Here is an 18,372-nt window from a genome sequence, read left to right as displayed (position 1 = left end):
TTTCGTACCTTTGGAAGCGTTGACTGCTATGTATGAAACGGAGTATAGTGGAGATCAGTGGTCCCGACCATAGAGTTTCTTACTGTAGAGGGAAAGCTGGCGGCGCTGCACTTCAGCCACCATGGACGCTCAAAGCATCATGGGGCGGTGAGCTACTTTTTGCGGCACAGTCGTAATATTTCGGGAACACGGAGTGGCACTACTAAGACGTTTCATTCCGAAAACGCTGTTCGTGTGTGCGCAGACGACTTTCGCGCGAATGCAGTGTGCAAAACCCATAGTAGTGAAAACGCGACGACACACAACGCCAATAAAAGGTTTCACTTTTCTGAAATGCCATTAAAAACCTCTTATAGTGTTTAAGCAACAACATTTTTTATGAAAACATATTTACTTTTAAAAGTGCGCCTGTTAATTACGAAATATTAGTTTTTGTAGTGTTCATTACTTGACCAATAGGCAACGTTTCCAGATAAAGACAGTTGGGGAAACTGCGCCGGCGAGCCAGGGAACAAAGCGGCCCCACGCGATCGCTGTCTAGGCGGTGGCGCTGCGGTCGCTTTAGGATGAGCGCGTCGTCTGCTACTCCCAGCTTGAGGGTTGCTGGCAGGAGATGACTCGCGTCCGTTAAAAAAACAACGTATTTCAGGAATATTACCCACCCGAGGAATATTATCAACATAAACTACGAGGAGGCAAGCGGTACGTCATGTTTCTCTAAACTGCGGAAAGAAGGGCTTCCAGTTTTCTCCGATATTTACAGCCAAAAGCTCAACCTCGAGCATCCTGCCCTCACGTACCCCAGACGTGGAGCGCACGCGGACTTCGCAATTCGTAGATGAGCGCGGCTAGAAAGCAGCTGCCCCCGGCGCAGACGATGCGAGGCGCGAACTAACGTTAATCATTCGCGCAGCAAACAGTGACCAAGCGCAGTCAATGGGCGCCGCGGCGCTGAAGAGAAATCGTGGCCTCTGAGATCAAGCGCAGTGGTAACGTACCGATGCTTGAGCTGGTCACGGAGGCCATAGAAAACAAACGCGGTACTCCCGCCACCCAAGAGATGGCGCTGGCATCTCTTTGAGATGAAATCGGCGACAGAAAGGGGCCGCATACCCGGAGAGAGTTTTGCAACTGTCTTTATCGAGAAACGTTGCCAATAGGAGAGCTCGCCATCCCTTATTTTGGGCGAACTTTGCACTTAAATCCTTTTCTGCTCGTTTGTTGCAATTTACGGGCAGGATATTAAACGTTAGGACATTCTTGATTATCGAATAGCGTTTATTTTTGCATTATTTTTTGGCCAAAAGTTGAAGTTCTGCAGTCGGTAGCTCACCGCCCCATGATGCTTTGAGCGCCCATGGTGGCTGAAGTGGTCTCGAGCATAGAGTTTCTTACTACTACCTAGAGGGAAAGCTGGCGGCGCTGCACTTCAGCCAACATGGACGCCCAAAGCATCATGGGGCGGTTAGCTACTTGTTGCGGCACAGTCGTAGTTTTTCGGGAACACAGAGTGGCAGTACTAAGACGTTTCATTCTGAAAACGTAGTTCGTGTGTGCGCAGACGACTTTCGCGCGAACGCAGTGTGCAAAAGCCATAGTAGTGAAGACGCGACGACACACGACGCCAATAAAAGGTTTTACTCTTCCGAAATGCCATTAAAAAACCTCTTAAAGTATCTAAACAACAACATTTTTTTTGAAAACATATTTACTTTTAAAAATGCGCCTGTTAAATACGAAATATTAGTTTTTTTAGTGTTCATCACTTGGCCAATAGGAAAGCTAGTCATGTCTTATTTTAGGCAAACTTTGCACTTAAATGCTTTTCTGCTCGTTTGTTGCAATCATTAGACAAGATATTGAATGTTAGGACGTTTGTAGCTATCAAATAGCTTTATTTTTTATTATTTTTTGGCCAAAAGTTACAGTTCCGCAACAAGTAGCTCACCGCCCCATGATGCTTTGAGCGCCCATGGTGGCTGAGGTGGTCACGTGGTGTCTCCATGCAAACTCCCATAGACGGCTTGCCAGCTTTCCCTCTAGGTAATAGTAAGAAACTCTATGGTCTCGAGGGATCTCCATGCAAACTCCCATAGACGGGCTGCCAGCTTTCCCTCTAGGTAATAGTAAGAAACTCTATGGTCCTGACCCTATTCTAAAACTCTCTATTATAGTCGTATACAACTTAAGTCTGCAGTGAAGCTCCGCCCACATTCAGCCTTCGCGCACAAAATTCCTCCACGACAAAAAGTAGTCCGCTGGTTTAACGTTTCTTGTTACGTAAACAAGAAGCTTATCAAAAGAGAAAGAATTATGAGCTCTAGAATTTTGATACATGGATTGTTTGATATAGTCAGACATGAAAAAGCTGATTTCATTTACTGTTGCGATTGGCCAGCGGAGTAATACAGGACGCAGCGGACCGCGGCCCAGTGTTAGCAACTGCTGTTTTTTTAAGTTGTATCCTACTATAGTGTTGCACCGTGGTTTCGCTTTCGGGACACGGATTGCTCACCTAAAGTGGGCGCTGTTTGTCGCCGCTTCGCGTTTGATAGTGGCGTTTTTATGTGTGTGTTTATCCAGCCAGGGCACCTAAAAGGTAGGCGCCCGCCCGTTACAAATGCAAGGCTATATCATCATCATCATCAAGACGCTCCGTCTATTTAAGGCGCCGTGCTCTACATAAAAGAGGGCTCTCTCAACGTCGGTCAGCGTTAGCGTCCGTGTCTTTTTTTTGCTGCCGTCCCGGCGTGCGCTAACGTGGTGCCGCGTGGCATTCGAGGAAGGCCGCGCCGACACATTTTGGGCGACGAGGATCCATCCACATGCATCATGCCTATACGTGGGTGAGAAAATTTTACTTACTTCTCCGCTACGTCTACTACTTCTGCTGAGCTACTTTCAAGCAGTATTTTTGCACTTGGCTGCTTTTTGACGTGACTGCAACGTTGTCTGCGTGACCTATCGACGCTACTGCGGCGTCTTCTGCACGGCTGTCCTGACCCCCTCGTTCCGCTTGCTGCTGCTTCAAGATGAACTTGGCACCTCTGCCACCCTACTTGTCATGCCCCGGAGTACCGGCTAATCCTTGGCTCAAATGGCGACGTGTTTTCCAGGCTTACGTAGACGCCGCCGCCGGGACCGCTGCGCCGGACCACCAGAAAGCATTTCTGCTCAACGCGTGGGGGGGGGGGGGGGTAGAAGACATCAATGTCTACTACAGCCTTATCGAGGAAGAGACGCAGGCTGGAACCGACGTGGCGACAGGTGACTGCGAGGCACCGGACATATACAAAGCAGCGCTTCAAATGCTAGACAAGCACTTTCAAGAAGAACAAAGCGAATATTTCAGCCGCGTTCATTTCAAACGCAGATTGCAGAGTCCTGCTGAGCCAACTGCTGAATATATTCGAGATGTCCAACGGCTCGCCAAATCGTGCAAATTTGGCGCGGCTACGACATCATGGTGCAAGATCAAATCCTTTGCGGCTTCCAGTCACATCGTCGCCGGTTCATCAAACTCGGCGAGATTTACGATCAAGAAGGCAATGGAGATTGCTCAAGAAGCACGCACCGATAAAATGGTGCAGCAGCTAGGCGTTCCAGAAGACCGTTTCACATCGTCGGTAGACACAAGATGCGGGTCTCGTCCTCGGCGAGACTTTCAACATGGTGGTCTTTCCCGTCCTGTTCCAGTTCAAGATGGCGGTCTCCCTCCCCGCCCGGCTTCACTTCAAGATGGCGGCCAATGGACCGGCGTTCCCCCCGACCGGGTAGCGATGGCGGACGCCGAGATCGAGGACGTCAGCCTCCCCATCAGGAAGGTAGGCAACCGGGAGCCTCTGCGCCATCGGCATGGCCCGGCTGCTGTTTTCGCTGTGGCTCGCCGGATCAATGGGCGAATTTTCCTGCTTGTCCTGCTCGCCACAAATACTGCCAAGCATGTGGGAAGAAGGGACATTTCTTCCAACTGTGCCGCTCATCAGAAGATAGGTGCGAACCGCCAACGAAATGGAAGCTCAAGATGGTACCATTAAAAATACATTGACTGTCTGCAAGGTGAGATAGTGTCAGTGCCCTGTTACTTATGCGCCTTCCCATTCAAGCTAATAATGTGATCCTCCCCTCAATAATTGACATTGGGGCAGTCGTCTTTCTCATGACTGTTTGGGACTGCGAGACGAGGCGTACTTTTCACACATCTGCCTACTCAATCCCATTTGATCATCCAGAACTACTTGGAGCAAGAACTTATGATTTTTCTCCAGTAGCCGAGTGAACTCGCTTGACTTAGTTTATGTAGTAGACTCTTTTGCTAACAGATTTTTAAACTGTGAATTCTTTTAAGCTTTTTTGGGAAACTCCTCAATTACAAGATAATTTTAATGGCTGTGTTCAAACATGCTCTTATGTTTTTTCCTTTTCAGCTACCCTGCAACTGAGAGCACCTCAGCTGGTGTGATGGCTTATCTCCATCGTCTTCTCCATCCTGAACTACAGGGGTGAGTATCTATGAAATCATTTTTTTTCTTTCAGAAGCATGCTTGTGATGTTTAATTAAAACACTGCAGTGCATGTGCTGCTGGGAGGTGCTTCAGTTGTATTAGACAGGGCAGCTACAGCCTAAAACCTCATTACTGAACTTCAGCACTCTTGACCCGAATGGTGCAAAGCCAAGTGCTCCCTAGATATCTACTGTGTTTACTCGCGTAATGATCGCACTCCTGAATTTTGTTGGCAGAATTAAAATTTTTTATTCCCCACATAATGATCGCGCCCAGAACTTGCCGCTGCAATTTATGTGCCAAGTCTAGCCGACGATCGTACTTAACAGATGACATCTGCAGATGACCGTCTTGCACTGTCAGCCACCATTTTTGTTTTGATATTGGTTGAAGTGTTGCTGATGCTGAAACGTTGCTGTCAGTTGACCTGCAATCACACGGGCAGTCTAAACGCGGTTATGCTTAACCACGGATACCAAACTTATCTGCGGTTATCTCGAATCACGATGCGCCGTTTTCACAAGATTCGCCACCGTGCTGGGTTGTGGTGGAACGAACAAAGTGATGCGGTGGTCCGGAGCGAAGCGACATTTTTCAAATATCTAGCAGTGCAGTTGGCACAGTGTGGAGAGTGCCGTCCGATGGCACTGCCTCCACAGCCAAATACATGGCCGCACTGCCCACAAGCCGACCGCACCAGGGAAACATCTATACGGCAGATCCCTAGTGGCAGCATCAGAAAACGGTGCTAAACTTCCTTGTTCTCGTAAATAATAAGCCCTGGGATACGGGAATGCCAGAAATGAATCATCCATGAGGATCGTTGACCTGTACCGAGTTGCTGATAGGAGTAATAGCTGCGATACAAGCTAGTTTTATGCTCCCAGCCCTGTAGCAGCTGCCGCCATTGCAGGGCGACTGACCTGATCTGCTTGCAAGCCAGCTTTGCTGCTGAGGTGTCACTGAAAGCGATCATATATCTTTCTTTTAATATGAAACAGTGATGTTGTCACTAAGGCAGTGCCATAAGTAGACCATTTAGTATAAGCTTTGGTCAATTCAAAACAACATCAGCTGTGGCTTCGATACGAAACAAGTTATGCCTAGTGACGACTAGGGGTAGTATGCCAGAGCGCCGTCGTCGTCGGCACTTTTGGGTGACACCATTGCGGTAAGCTCGCGGAATCCGGTGCTGCGAGCATTGTGAACGTGTCACCTGCTTTAATGCTGCAGAAGAGATCGGACTAGCAAGCAAGCAAGCAAACAAAAAAAAGATAGGAGGCTGTTCTTTGATCATGATGTAGATTATCTAGCATGAATTACCAGGACAGCAGAAACGTATTTGCCGCCTCATATAAATTGCTCGAGCCATTCCTCATCTAGACTAGTTCTGCCCTAAAATACATCCTATCCTCTCCTCGTGCTTCACTATGCTTTCCGCACATTTCCTGTTGGCCAGTCGCAATTAGCCCAGTGGTTATCCTGACTCTCTAGCGTGTGCCGCTGCCTCCTGGGTGCAGTGGCTGATGCATTCTGGCTGGATTCATCGCATAGACTTCTGTTGTAAGTTCATGCTGGCAAAAAAAGGGGATGATCAGAAATGTCACCTCGAATCATCATTTGCTTGACTTGCTAGCCAAAACATTGAGTGGTGGGTGTACTACAGAAAAATCATGCAAACACTTCCATTTCCAATGCCTGTTACTGCGCTACGAGCGAGCCTTTCGAGACATTTTTCTTAAGAGTGCATTCCTGTAAACATGCCTTACAGCCGCCACATAATAAGTAAATCTCCTGCCATAAGTGACATATAGGCCATAGCTCACGCGACATTTCAAGCTTCTCTGCTAATAATGGCCCTCGATGTGCGCTGGCTCAAATTTGATTTTTAGTAAACAATATGTTTGGTGACTGAAAAGAATTATATGTAATATTTTTAGATGTAAAGGGGAAGAGTTTCATTCTAGGAGCATGACTTTCATGCATCGGTGTGTCACTTTTTGTTTGGCCAGAAATTTAAGAGTCTTGTGTTCTAAATTTTGTGCAGACCTCGTGTGGCATACCTGCATCGTGCCGAGGGGAGACTGGAAGAGGCACAAAGCCTGTCTGTGTGAGTGCCTGCAAGTGATCGTGGTGGTGTGACACTTTTATTATATGGCTCGGTGTTTAAGTGATCAGTCTCTTGTGGTTTTGTGTACAATGAACTGCCAACCAGCCACTTTTATTGCTCACCTGATCTTGATGCGTCTATGCCCAGTGTAATAGCTTGTGGCATAGTGCTGGTTCCCATCCAAGTTCATTTAGTTGTGTTGCGCGTGATAAACTAAAGTGAAAACCATGCTGAGTGGGGGTAAAAGAGATATTTTCCTTGAAGTGCTTTACCAGGTTAGAGTACATGAAGTGTTCGAGCATCTTGCAGCAAGTGAAAGTTGACGATATTAGTCCATGTGTGTGCATTCAACTTCTTCAAAAATTTGCATCACTTTAGATGTCTCTTCCAGTCTGAGGGCAATTTTTGCATTTTGTTCAATTAGATTACTAAATAAGGTGCAGCCTCTCTTGAGCAACTCTTCAAAATGTAACCAGAAATTGTCTTGTCCATGAGCTGAATGAGGGTTAGAGTGGCGTACTGCAGCCGGGGGAAAAATGTATTGCATAATTTTCCTGGAAGCAATAGGAGACAGTCTACAACTTTTGTCATAACATGTGATTAGGATGTGATGCCAATACCCTCCTATGTGTGTTTATCTCTGTCTTGTGCGAACGAGGCTAGTTGAACAATTTAAAGAGCTTTGGTGTGGTCGTGGTGACTCTGGCACACAGTGTTGTTGAACTGCTTTCTGCTTCTGCAGAGGTGCGTGAAATCTTGCAGCAGACTTGCTTGCATTGGCCTAAAAGAGTGGTGTATTGATTGTGTTTCTCGTGGGTTCCTCATGTGTTTCTCATGATGTGGTTTCTGCATGAGTGCAGACCTGCTTCAGAGTGTTGATATGCATGCTGGCCTGGCTCCAGGCAGCCTCGGAGGCTGGAAGAGACCAAGGTGCATTTGCATTTGTACGTCGTTAACACCATAGCAACCTTAGAGGAGACCTGCAGCTGTATTTCAGGGGCGGGGACACAATGGGCAGTTTTCAGCGAAGGCTGCTTTATTATGTATATGTATACCTGAGAGTAAGAAAGATTGAGGTCGTATTGGAACATATGCGAAAATTAAAAATTTTAACAGCCTTTGAAACCAAGGAAAGCTTAGGGAAACATTATTATTATGGTTTTTTTTTCTTTATTTTCACCGGAAAATTTGCGAATAACTGGATGATCAGATCCTAAAAGAAGCCAGATAATGGCTGCTGCTTCATGTTTTCTAGGCAAAAGAGTTTATTTGCACTTATATCCACATCTAGCTGGATTGTAAAAAAAGTGTGTTTACTCTGGAGCAGCCTGGAAGGGTGCAGTGGCAGCTGTAGGGTCTGCAGCATGGGTATAATTCTCCAGCTCTTTGACACTGCCCGTCTAGTAGATTCATATAGTATTTACTGTAGTTGCAGCAACAGCCTCCTGCAAAAGTTGGCTGCACAGTCAGTGTCAGTTTGAACTGTGGTCTTGGTGCTGTGGTCTGCTTTTGTGATAGAACCTCAGTTGTTCACACGTTGTTGGTGCAGTGACGACTGAATGGTATCGAGGCTCTTTGATCTTTAGAGTGAAATTGCGGTGTAATGGTCATTATTGCAGGAAATGAACAGAATTAATTGAACCGTTCACTTTTAACTAGTGAAATCATTAAGGCACACTTAGAAGGACCAGAAGAATCATTCCAGTTATCTGAAGGATGAATTATAATGGCCTCCCAAAGAAACCTGTTAAAAGCCGTTCGCATAACGGAAAACTGATTTGGTGAAAAATTCTGGAACGCTTGGGTTCTTCAAAAATCAAATCTGCGCGACTACAACCATTTTTTGCAGTTTCGTTAAATGATCTACTATGTGCACACTGTTGAGAAAATAGACGCCCGGCTGCTTCAAAATAGTAAAGACCTTCGCAATGTATCTCGAGGATGTGACACGCTGGCACCGAAGCCTCACAAGCAGCGGCATTGCATAAAGGACAACTAAAGTGGTTCTAGAATTCGACGAGCTAAGGAGGAAAGTGCGATACTTGCAAGGGAAAAATGCTGTTTTTTTTTGTGCTTTCCTTTGAATTGGTGATGCAATCACCAAATAAAGCCGCAGCTGTGTTCAGCTTCTCTGCACTGCATTGTACTATGTGCATGGTGTGTAAAGATGTCACATTCAAAAGTCTGTACATTCCAATGCTGGAATGCTTGTTTTAAAGAAAACAGCCATCGAAGGTAAAGCTTGCAAAGAGTCGTTTGGCGGCATTTGAGGCGGCATGGCAATATGTGGGGGAAGACATCGGGACTTTGAAATCTTCATGATGTCATCCCCGTGCTTCTCTGCGCAGGTGCTTTGAGGTGAAGCTTACGCCAGTCGGTCTGGCTTCCGGACTACGTGATCCGTTCCGACCGCAGGGGGGCGTGTGGAGGCATCTGTGTCCCCCCACGTGAGTGCATGGCTGATCGCCGGCCTTAGCCCTGTAGCATTATGAAAACGATTCCATCCACAGTTACTAACTTGTTGCTGTTACTTGCGACAAGGGCAAGGTGTAAAAATTGGAGCATCGCGAATTGTCAGAAGTGTCCCATGATACAACGCCGGAAAAGGTAATCGAACCGGGAAAGGACCATTTGCTACAGTAGCCACGTGGCCACTAGCTGTACTGGGATTATCATTAGAATGGCAAATTACGACCCAGAACAGAGGTCTCTGAAGTTGATTCGAGCCCTTCATTACGACATATCCCATAGCCATCTGAGTTTAAACACTTCAAAAGAATACCATATTATTCTATATTATTACTCCTGTAGTGGCTAACTGCAGGACTGTGTTCTCGAGGACTAACATACGCAGTAAGTTATTTGGAGAGACACATTTTAAGACAATGGGTGAGAAGTCATTTAGTGCGTGGTGAATTGTTACGGCAGCTAACCTCACTTCTAGGCTTGCTGGTACTTCAGCCCAAGCAGGTATATGAAAATAAGAGGAAGTTACAGCCAAAACAAAGATGAAAATCTAGGGCATTCACCTCTGGAAAGACAAAAAGGCACTAAAAATATGAATCAAGCTGTTGTATATACGAAATGCTCGGCTGTGCGAAATTTGCATGAAGTAAGCATTTATGGCGAGATATGTGAGACTTCTTTACGAAAAAAAACCTTCGTACGCCGTAACATGCTGCACTCTTCGTTGGAGAATGGGCCTGTGTTATTTGTTGCAGCTTATAGCAGACTGGATTAATCGCACCGCGATTGCAACAAAAATATTTCAAAGCATCTTAAGGGCGGTTGGAACTCTTTTTCCTTGCCGTTTTTTGAGTACTGGCAGCTCTGGTTTATTCAGTTGTCAACGAAGACGTTCTACTGTAGGTTGTGTTCGGGCCGCAATAAGAACGCACATGATAGTACTAGCACCGAGAGCGGAAGTGTTTCCAACCATCCAATGTGGCCATGTAAGGGGCACAACTCTGCACTGAACCGGCTGCAGCTGTGGTTACCTAAAGGGAAATAATAATTGCACCATTCGGTCATGAAGTTTTAACATGAATTTATATTCAGCATTTTGTGTTTGAAGGATGCCTCGTCCCTTCATAAATATTTCATTGCTTACGCCATCTTTAGCTGTCCATCACAAAAGATCAAAATTATGTGTTTGAATAGTGCCTCGTTTTATAATTAATATTCCATTACAGATGCCATTATTATATGTCATTATTTAGTGGGCTCGGTATGCCTCAGCCCATATTAGCACTTTAGTTCTTTATATCTATTTGAAACCAGGATCTGCAACTTCTATTGGGCAATAAATATTCGTAATAGCCATGAGCGTAACTATATACAGAAACGAATATTGGCTTTGTTGAAGGGCATGACCGCCGTGGGCCTGCTCAGGCGTTCTGTGAAAGCTTTGTTTTATGGATGAAGCGCCGAACTATAGATAAATTCAGGTGAAAGTAAGCTTATGCGCCAGTGAAACTCATTAAAATCAGAAATCTTTAAAACCCAGAATTCCTTCTCAATGTACTATTTTCTAGGTCATAGGGCTGAACCGTGCCATCTTGCAGCCAAATTTTCTTAAGTGCATAATCATCTAGCGATACGTAGACACTATTTTCGATGCTACCATGCCAGACAGGACGAATCAGCTTGCATTGTTGGACGGCTAAATGAATTTGCACACTGATCATCACATATTTTATGTCTTTGGTGGAGTGATTTGAAAGTCATAGTATATAAGAACTAAAAAAAATTGGTTAGTGTTTAATAAAGCATAGTTATACCGTGTAGATGTGTGGAAGCGTGTGTTTAGCTTAATTGGCATTTAGTCTGATTGGCTAATGATTTTGCTGTGCTGGGTCGTTGGCTCGTCTGGTGACTCAGGTTACGCTCTCATCGATCTGTTCAGTCCGCTGATGCCGCGGTGGCTCAGTGGTTATGGTGCTTGGCTGCTGACCGCAAAGACGTGGGTTCGATCCCGGCCGCGGCGGTTGAATTTCTTTGGAGGAGAAATTTTTGAGGCCCGTGTACTGTGCGATGTCAGTGCACGTTAAAGAACCCCAGGTGGTCGAAATTTCCGGAGCCCTCCACTACGGTGTCTCTCATAGCCTTAGTCACTTTGGAACGTTAAACCCCATAAACCAAACCTTACACACCGTCGCAATTTTAATCAGTGATTACATCGCCATTTTAAACACTAGGAAAAAACAAACATTGTAATCCTTTACTTACAAGCTTCATTTATTCGCATCCTTGAATTTCATCTAATTAGGATGTGTTAGTTTGTAACACAAAAACAAACCACTGAACCTTAGCTGTGGTTGGTGCTTGATGACCTCAATTGCTTATACACTCTAATACCTAACACAACAAAATGAAATTGCGGTGCACTGTTTTCATGATAAACGTAGTGTGCTTGCTACACCGTTCATTGCTTTCCTGAATCTATTGCGTATCGTCCAGTTCCATTCTCATACATTATTTTTACATCTATATTTGGGACTGTGAACTACTGCAGTATGTGTAAACCAAGCCTCAGTGTGGAGCTGGTTAGCAGATTCTTTTTTCCTCAGAGAGGCGAATCTAAGGGGTCACCAATCAGGAATGAAAACACACTTTTTTGCACAAGCATTTAGAAGCTTACGGTTAGAACAAGATATCTACTGTGTTTACTCGAGTAATGATTGCACTCCTGAATTTTCTTGGCAAAATTAAAATTTTTTATTTCCCACATAATGATCGCACCCCGAACTTGCCGCTGCAATTTATGTGCCAAGTCTAGCCGACGATCGTTCTTAACAGATGGCATGTGCAGATGACCATCTTGCACTGTCAGCCACAATTTTAGTTTTGGTATTGGTTGAAATGTTTCTGATGCTGAAACGTTGCTGTTGGTTGACCTGCAGTCACACGGGCAGTCTAAACGCGGTTATGCTTAACCACGGATACCAAACTTAACTGCGGTTATCTCGAATCACGATTCGCCATTTTCACAAGATTCGCCACCGTTCTGGGTTGCGGTGGAACGAACAAAGTGATGCGGTGGTCTGGAGTGAAGCGACATTTGCAAATATCTAGCAGTGCAGATGGAACAGTGTCGTGAGATTTACTATAAAGGTTTTTTTGTTGATTGATCGTTATCAATGATTAACTATGTCTCCTTTTCAGGCCTCGCCAGAACTTGAACGTCCTCCGATGCTTAGGACAGTGAAGCCTGGTAAGTCATTTAGGCGGACGGTACTTTGGTGCTTGCGCAAGGTGTTCGCGGCCCATACTGGAACACTGAGAGTGCCGTCCGATGGCACTGCCTCCACAGCCAAATACATGGCCGTGCTGCCCGCAAGCCGACCGCGCCAGGGAAACATCTATACGGCTGATCCCTAGTGGCAGCATCAGAAAACGGTGCTAAACTTTCTTGTTCTCGTAAATAATTAGCCCTGGAATACGGGAATGCTAGAAATGAATCCTCCATAAGGATCGTTGACCTGTACCGAGTTGCTGATAGGAGTAATAGCTGCGATACAAGCTAGTTTTATACTCCCAGCCCTGTAGCAGCTGCCGCCATTGCAGGGCGACCGACCTGATCTGCCTGCAAGCCAGCTTCGCTGCTGAGGTGTCACTGAAAACGATCATATATCTTGCTTTTAATATGAAACAGTGATGTTGTCACTAAGGCAGTGCCATAAATAGACCATTTAGTATAAGCTTTGGTCAATTCAAAAGAGCATCCGCTGTGGCTTTGATACGAAACAGGTTATGCCTAGTGACGAGTAACGGTAGCATGCCAGAGCGCCGTCGTCGTCGGCACTTTTGGGTGACACCATTGCGGTAAGCTCGCGGAATCCGGTGCTGCAAGCATTGTGAACGTATCACCTGCTTTAATGCTGCAGACGAGATCGGACAAGCAAGCAAGCAAACAAACAAAAAAAAAGATGGGAGGCTGTTCTTTCATCATGATGTAGATTATCTAGCATGAATTACCAGGACAGCAGGAACGTATTTGCCGCCTCATATAAATTGCTCGAGCCATTCCTCATCTAGACTAGTTCTGCCCTAAAATACATCTTATTCTCTCCTCGTGCTTCACTACGCTTTCTGCACATTTCCTGTTGGCCAGTCGCTATTAGCCCAGTGGTAATCGTGGCTCTCTAGCGTGTGCCGCTGCCTCCAGGGTACAGAGGCTGATGCATTCTGGCTGGATTCATGGCGTAGACTTCTGTTGTAAGTTCGTGCTGGCAAAAAAAGAGGATGATCAGAAATGTCGCCTCGAATCATCATTTGCTTGACTTGCTAGCCAAGACATTGAGTGGTGGGTATACTACAGAAAAATCACGCAAACACTTCCATTTTCAATGCCTGTTACTGCGCTACGAGAGAGACTTTCGAGACATTTTTCTTAAGAGTGCATTCCTGTAAACATGCCTTACAGCCGCCAGATAATAAGTAAATCTCCTGCCATAAGTGACATACAGGCCGTAGCTCACGCGACATATCCAGCTTCTCTGCTCATAGTGGCCCTCGAGATGCGTAGGCTCAAATTTGATTTTTAGTAAACAGTATGTGTGGTGACTGAAAAGAATTATATGTAATCTTTTTAGATGTAAAGGGGAACAGTTTCATTCTAGGAGCATGACTTTCATGCATCGGTGTGTCACTTTTTGTTTGGCCAGAAATTTGAGAGTTTTGTGATCTAAATTTTGTGCACACCTCGTGTGGCTCACCTGCATCGCGTCAAGGGGAGACTGGAAGAGGCACAAAGCCTGTCTGTGTGAGTGCCTGCAAGTGATCGTGGTGGTGTGACACTTTTATTAGAAAATCCTTACTATTATGCGTCATTCAGTATGTCCTGGGCCAAGGCGACGAGGGCACGTTGCAGCCTCAGATCCAGGGAGGCGAGCCAGATGGGCCACGGTGGGGGTGGGGGGAAAGGATAGGCGGGGGACTGGAAGGCTGCGTGGCACTGTGTAAGGCAGTGTTCTATGTCTGCATGTGTGTGTGGACAGTTTGGGCACTGAGGTGTGGAAGTGTACCGGTATAGATGAAGTTTGGCTGGTGTATGTAGCAGATTAAACTGTATTCGGCGAAGAATGTGAGCTTCACGGATCGATAAGGATGGGTGTGGTGGTCCTCCCCACTCACACAGTCCTCCCTACCCACACCAAGCACCATGCACAACCACTTCCTGCTCCCAGTCCCCCTTCCTCCACACCACCTCGTTGTCTTCCCCAGTCTGTTCCACAGTGCTCCATTGTGACACCTAATGGCGCCATTGACACTGGCCTTTACAACACGAGGAATAAAAGTGGCAAAAGTACAAAGCCTTCAGGCACTTCTCGTAGCATGTGCACTAGATCTTAAGTCACACTACGAGACCAACTTACTATTTGTGCAAGTGTAAATAATTGTTTATCATCTTGAGAATCTTTTGGAGTGCCCATGGGTGGCAATTTTTTCAAAAGAGGATTGTGCAAATAAGTGCATGTACTTGTTGATCAATTTTTAAACTGGTTGCAGATATGTCATGTGCAAATTAGTTTGTTATCTTGGGAGGCATATATTTAATACACTTATCTAGGCGCTAAATGCTATGTCTATGTATTGCTCAACGGGAGCGACGAGCTAGAACTATCTCAGCGTTTCTTCTCTAAGCTCCTGAAACCTCTGTGCACAAAACCACGCTGGGGTGATAGCTAAAACACGAGGACGCACAAATATGGCTTGGTGTTTCAGTGATCAGTCTCTTGTGGTTTTGTGTACAATGAACTGCCAGCCAGCCGCTTTTATTGCTCACCTGATCTTGATGCATCTATGCCCAGTGTTATAGCTTGTGGCGTAGTGCTGGTTCCCATCCGAGTTCATTTAGTTGTGTTGCGCATGATAAACTAAAGTGAAAACCATGCTGAGTGGGGTTAAAAGAGATATTTTCCTTGAAGTGCTTTACCAGGTTAGAGTACATGAAGTGTTCGAGCATCTTGCAGCAAGTGAAAGTTGACGATATTAGTCCATGTGTGTACATTCACCTTCTTCAAAAATTTGCATCACTTTAGATGTCTCTTCCAGTCTTAGGGCAATTTTTGCATTTTGTTCAATTAGATTACTAAATAAGGTGCAGCCTCTCTTGAGCAACTCTTCAAAATGTAACCAGAAATTGTCTTGTCCATGAGCTGAATGAGGGTTAGAGTGGCGTACTGCAGCCGGGGGAAAAATGTATTGCATAATTTTCCTTGAAGCAAAAGGAGACAGTCTACAACTTTTGTCATAACATATGATTAGGATGTGATGCCAATACCCTCCTATGTGTGTTTATCTCTGTCTTGTGCGAACGAGGCTAGTTGAACAATTTAAAGAGCTTTGGTGTGGTCGTGGTGACTCTGGCACACAGTGTTGTTGAACTGCTTTCTGCTTCTGCAGAGGTGCGTGAAATCTTGCAGCAGACTTGCTTGCATTGGCCTAAAAGAGTGGTGTATTGATTGTGTTTCTCGTGGGTTCCTCATGTGTTTCTCATGATGTGGTTTCTGCATGAGTGCAGACCTGCTTCAGAGTGTTGATATGCATGCTGGCCTGGCTCCAGGCAGCCTCGGAAGCTGGAAGAGACCAAGGTGCATTTGCATTTGTACGTCGTTAACACCATAGCAACCTTAGAGGAGACCTGCAGCTGTATTTCAGGGGCGGGGACACAATGGGCAGTTTTCAGCGAAGGCTGCTTTATTATGTATATGTATAGCTGAGAGTAAGAAAGATTGAGGTCGTATTGGAACATATGCGAAAATTAAAAATTTTAACAGCCTTTGAAACCAAGGAAAGCTTAGGGAAACATTATTGTTATGGTTTTTTTTTCTTTATTTTCACTGGAAAATTTGTGAATAACTGGATGATCAGATCCTAAAAGAAGCCAGATAATGGCTGCTGCTTCATGTTTTCTAGGCAAAAGAGTTTATTTGCACTTATATCCACATCTAGCTGGATTGTAAAAAAAGTGTGTTTACTCTGGAGGAGCCTGGAAGGGTGCAGTGGCAGCTGTAGGGTCTGCAGCATGGGTATAATTCTCCAGCTCTTTGACACTGCCCGTCTAGTAGATTCGTATAGTATTTACTGTAGTTGCATCAACAGCCTCCTGCAAAAGTTGGCTGCACAGTCAGTGTCAGTTTGAACTGTGGTCTTGGTGCTGTGGTCTGCTTTTGTGATAGAACCTCAGTTGTTCACACGTTGTTGGTGCAGTGACGACTGATTGGTATCGAGGTTCTTTGATCTTTAGAGTGAAATTGCGGTGTAATGGTCATTATTGCAGGAAATGAACAGAATTAATTGAACCGTTCACTTTTAACTAGTGAAATCATTAAGGCACACTTAGAAGGACCAGAAGAATCATTCCAGTTATCTGAAGGATGAATTATAATGGCCTCCCAAAGAAACCTGTTAAAAGCCGTTCGCATAATGGGAAACTGATTTGGTGAAAAATTCTGGAACGCTTGGGTTCTTCAAAAATCAAATCTGCGCGACTACAACCCTTTTTTGCAGTTTCGTTAAATGATCTACTATGTGCACACTGTTGAGAAAATAGACGCCCGGCTGCTTCAAAATAGTAAAGACCTTCGCAATGTATCTCGAGGATGTGACACGCTGGCACCGAAGCCTCACAAGCAGCGGCGTTGCATAAAGGACAACTAAAGTGGTTCTAGAATTCGACGAGCTAAGGAGGAAAGTGCGATACTTGCAAGGGAAAAATGCTGTTTTTTTTTGTGCTTTCCTTTGAATTGGTGATGCAATCACCAAATAAAGCCGCAGCTGTGTTCAGCTTCTCTGCACTGCATTGTACTATGTGCATGGTGTGTAAAGATGTCACATTCAAAAGTCTGTACATTACCAATGCTGGAATGCTTGTTTTAAAGAAAACAGCCTTCGAAGGTAAAATTTGCAAAGAGTCGTTTGGCGGCATTTGAGGCGGCACGGCAATATGTGGGGGAAGACATCGGGACTTTGAAATCTTCATGATGTCATCCCCGTGCTTCTCTGCGCAGGTGCTTTGAGGTGAAGCTTACGCCAGTCGGTCTGGGTTCCGGACTACGTGATCCGTTTCGACCGCAGGGGGGCGTGTGGAGGCATCTGTGTCCCCCCACGTGAGTGCATGGCTGATCGCCGGCCTTAGCCCTGTAGCATTATAAAAACGATTCCATCCACAGTTACTAACTTGTTGCTGTTACTTGCGACAAGGGCAAGGTGTAAAATTGGAGCATCGCGAATTGTCAGAAGTGTCCCATGATACAACGCCGGAAAAGGTAATCGAACCAGGAAAGGACTGCATTTGCTACAGTAGCCACGTGGCCACTAGCTGTACTGGGATTATCATTAGAATGGCAAATTACGACCCAGAACAGAGGTCTCTGAAGTTGATTCGAGCCCTTCATTACGACATATCCCATAGCCATCTGAGTTTAAACACTTCAAAAGAATACCATATTATTCTATATTATTACTCCTGTAGTGGCTAACTGCAGGACTGTGTTCTCGAGGACTAACATACGCAGTAAGTTATTTGGAGAGACACATTTTAAGACAATGGGTGAGAAGTCATTTAGTGCGTGGTGAATTGTTACGGCAGCTAACCTCACTTCTAGGCTTGCTGGTACTTCAGTCCAAGCAGGTATATGAAAATAAGAGGAAGTTACAGCCAAAACAAAGATGAAAATCTAGGGCATTCACCTCTGGAAAGACAAAAAGGCACTAAAAATATGAATCAAGCTGTTGTATATACGAAATGCTCGGCTGTGCGAAATTTGCATGAAGTAAGCATTTATGGCGAGATATGTGAGACTTCTTTACGAAAAAAAACCTTCGTACGCCGTAACATGCTGCACTCTTCGTTGGAGAATGGGCCTGTGTTATTTGTTGCAGCTTATAGCAGACTGGATTAATCGCACCGCGATTGCAACAAAAATATTTCAAAGCATCTTAAGGGCGGTTGGAACTCTTTTTCCTTGCCGTTTTTTGAGTACTGGCAGCTCTGGTTTATTCAGTTGTCAACGAAGACGTTCTACTGTAGGTTGTGTTCGGGCCGCAATAAGAACGCACATGATAGTACTAGCACCGAGAGCGGAAGTGTTTCCAACCATCCAATGTGGCCATGTAAGGGGCACAACTCTGCACTGAACCGGCTGCAGCTGTGGTTACCTAAAGGGAAATAATAATTGCACCATTCGGTCATGAAGTTTTAACATGAATTTATATTCAGCATTTTGTGTTTGAAGGATGCCTCGTCCCTTC

At 45.2% G+C, this 18,372-nt stretch overlaps 1 long non-coding RNA gene across 4 annotated transcripts; it reads left to right on the top strand.

The window, feature by feature from the left end:
• Positions 1 to 2,477: 2,477 nt before the first annotated feature.
• Positions 2,478 to 17,228, top strand: LOC149355103 (uncharacterized). 4 transcript variants are annotated; one of them, XR_016291437.1, is made up of 7 exons: positions 2,478 to 2,846; positions 4,428 to 4,502; positions 6,553 to 6,615; positions 8,964 to 9,062; positions 12,280 to 12,328; positions 15,641 to 15,710; positions 17,130 to 17,194. It is a non-coding gene; the product is annotated as an uncharacterized LOC149355103 (long non-coding RNA). The 4 variants fall into 4 exon arrangements; XR_016291435.1 differs by having other exon boundaries at positions 2,488 to 2,842; XR_016291436.1 differs by lacking the exon at positions 15,641 to 15,710 and having other exon boundaries at positions 2,488 to 2,842; positions 17,130 to 17,228.
• Positions 17,229 to 18,372: the final 1,144 nt, after the last annotated feature.

The sequence above is a fragment of the Amblyomma mixtum genome, chromosome 3 (genome assembly GCF_055824585.1).
Source record: "Amblyomma mixtum isolate Tamu chromosome 3, ASM5582458v1, whole genome shotgun sequence".
Classification (NCBI taxonomy): Eukaryota; Metazoa; Arthropoda; class Arachnida; order Ixodida; family Ixodidae; genus Amblyomma; species Amblyomma mixtum.
The sequence above is the reverse complement of the archived record's forward strand: the minus strand, read 5'-3'. Positions and strand labels throughout refer to the sequence as shown.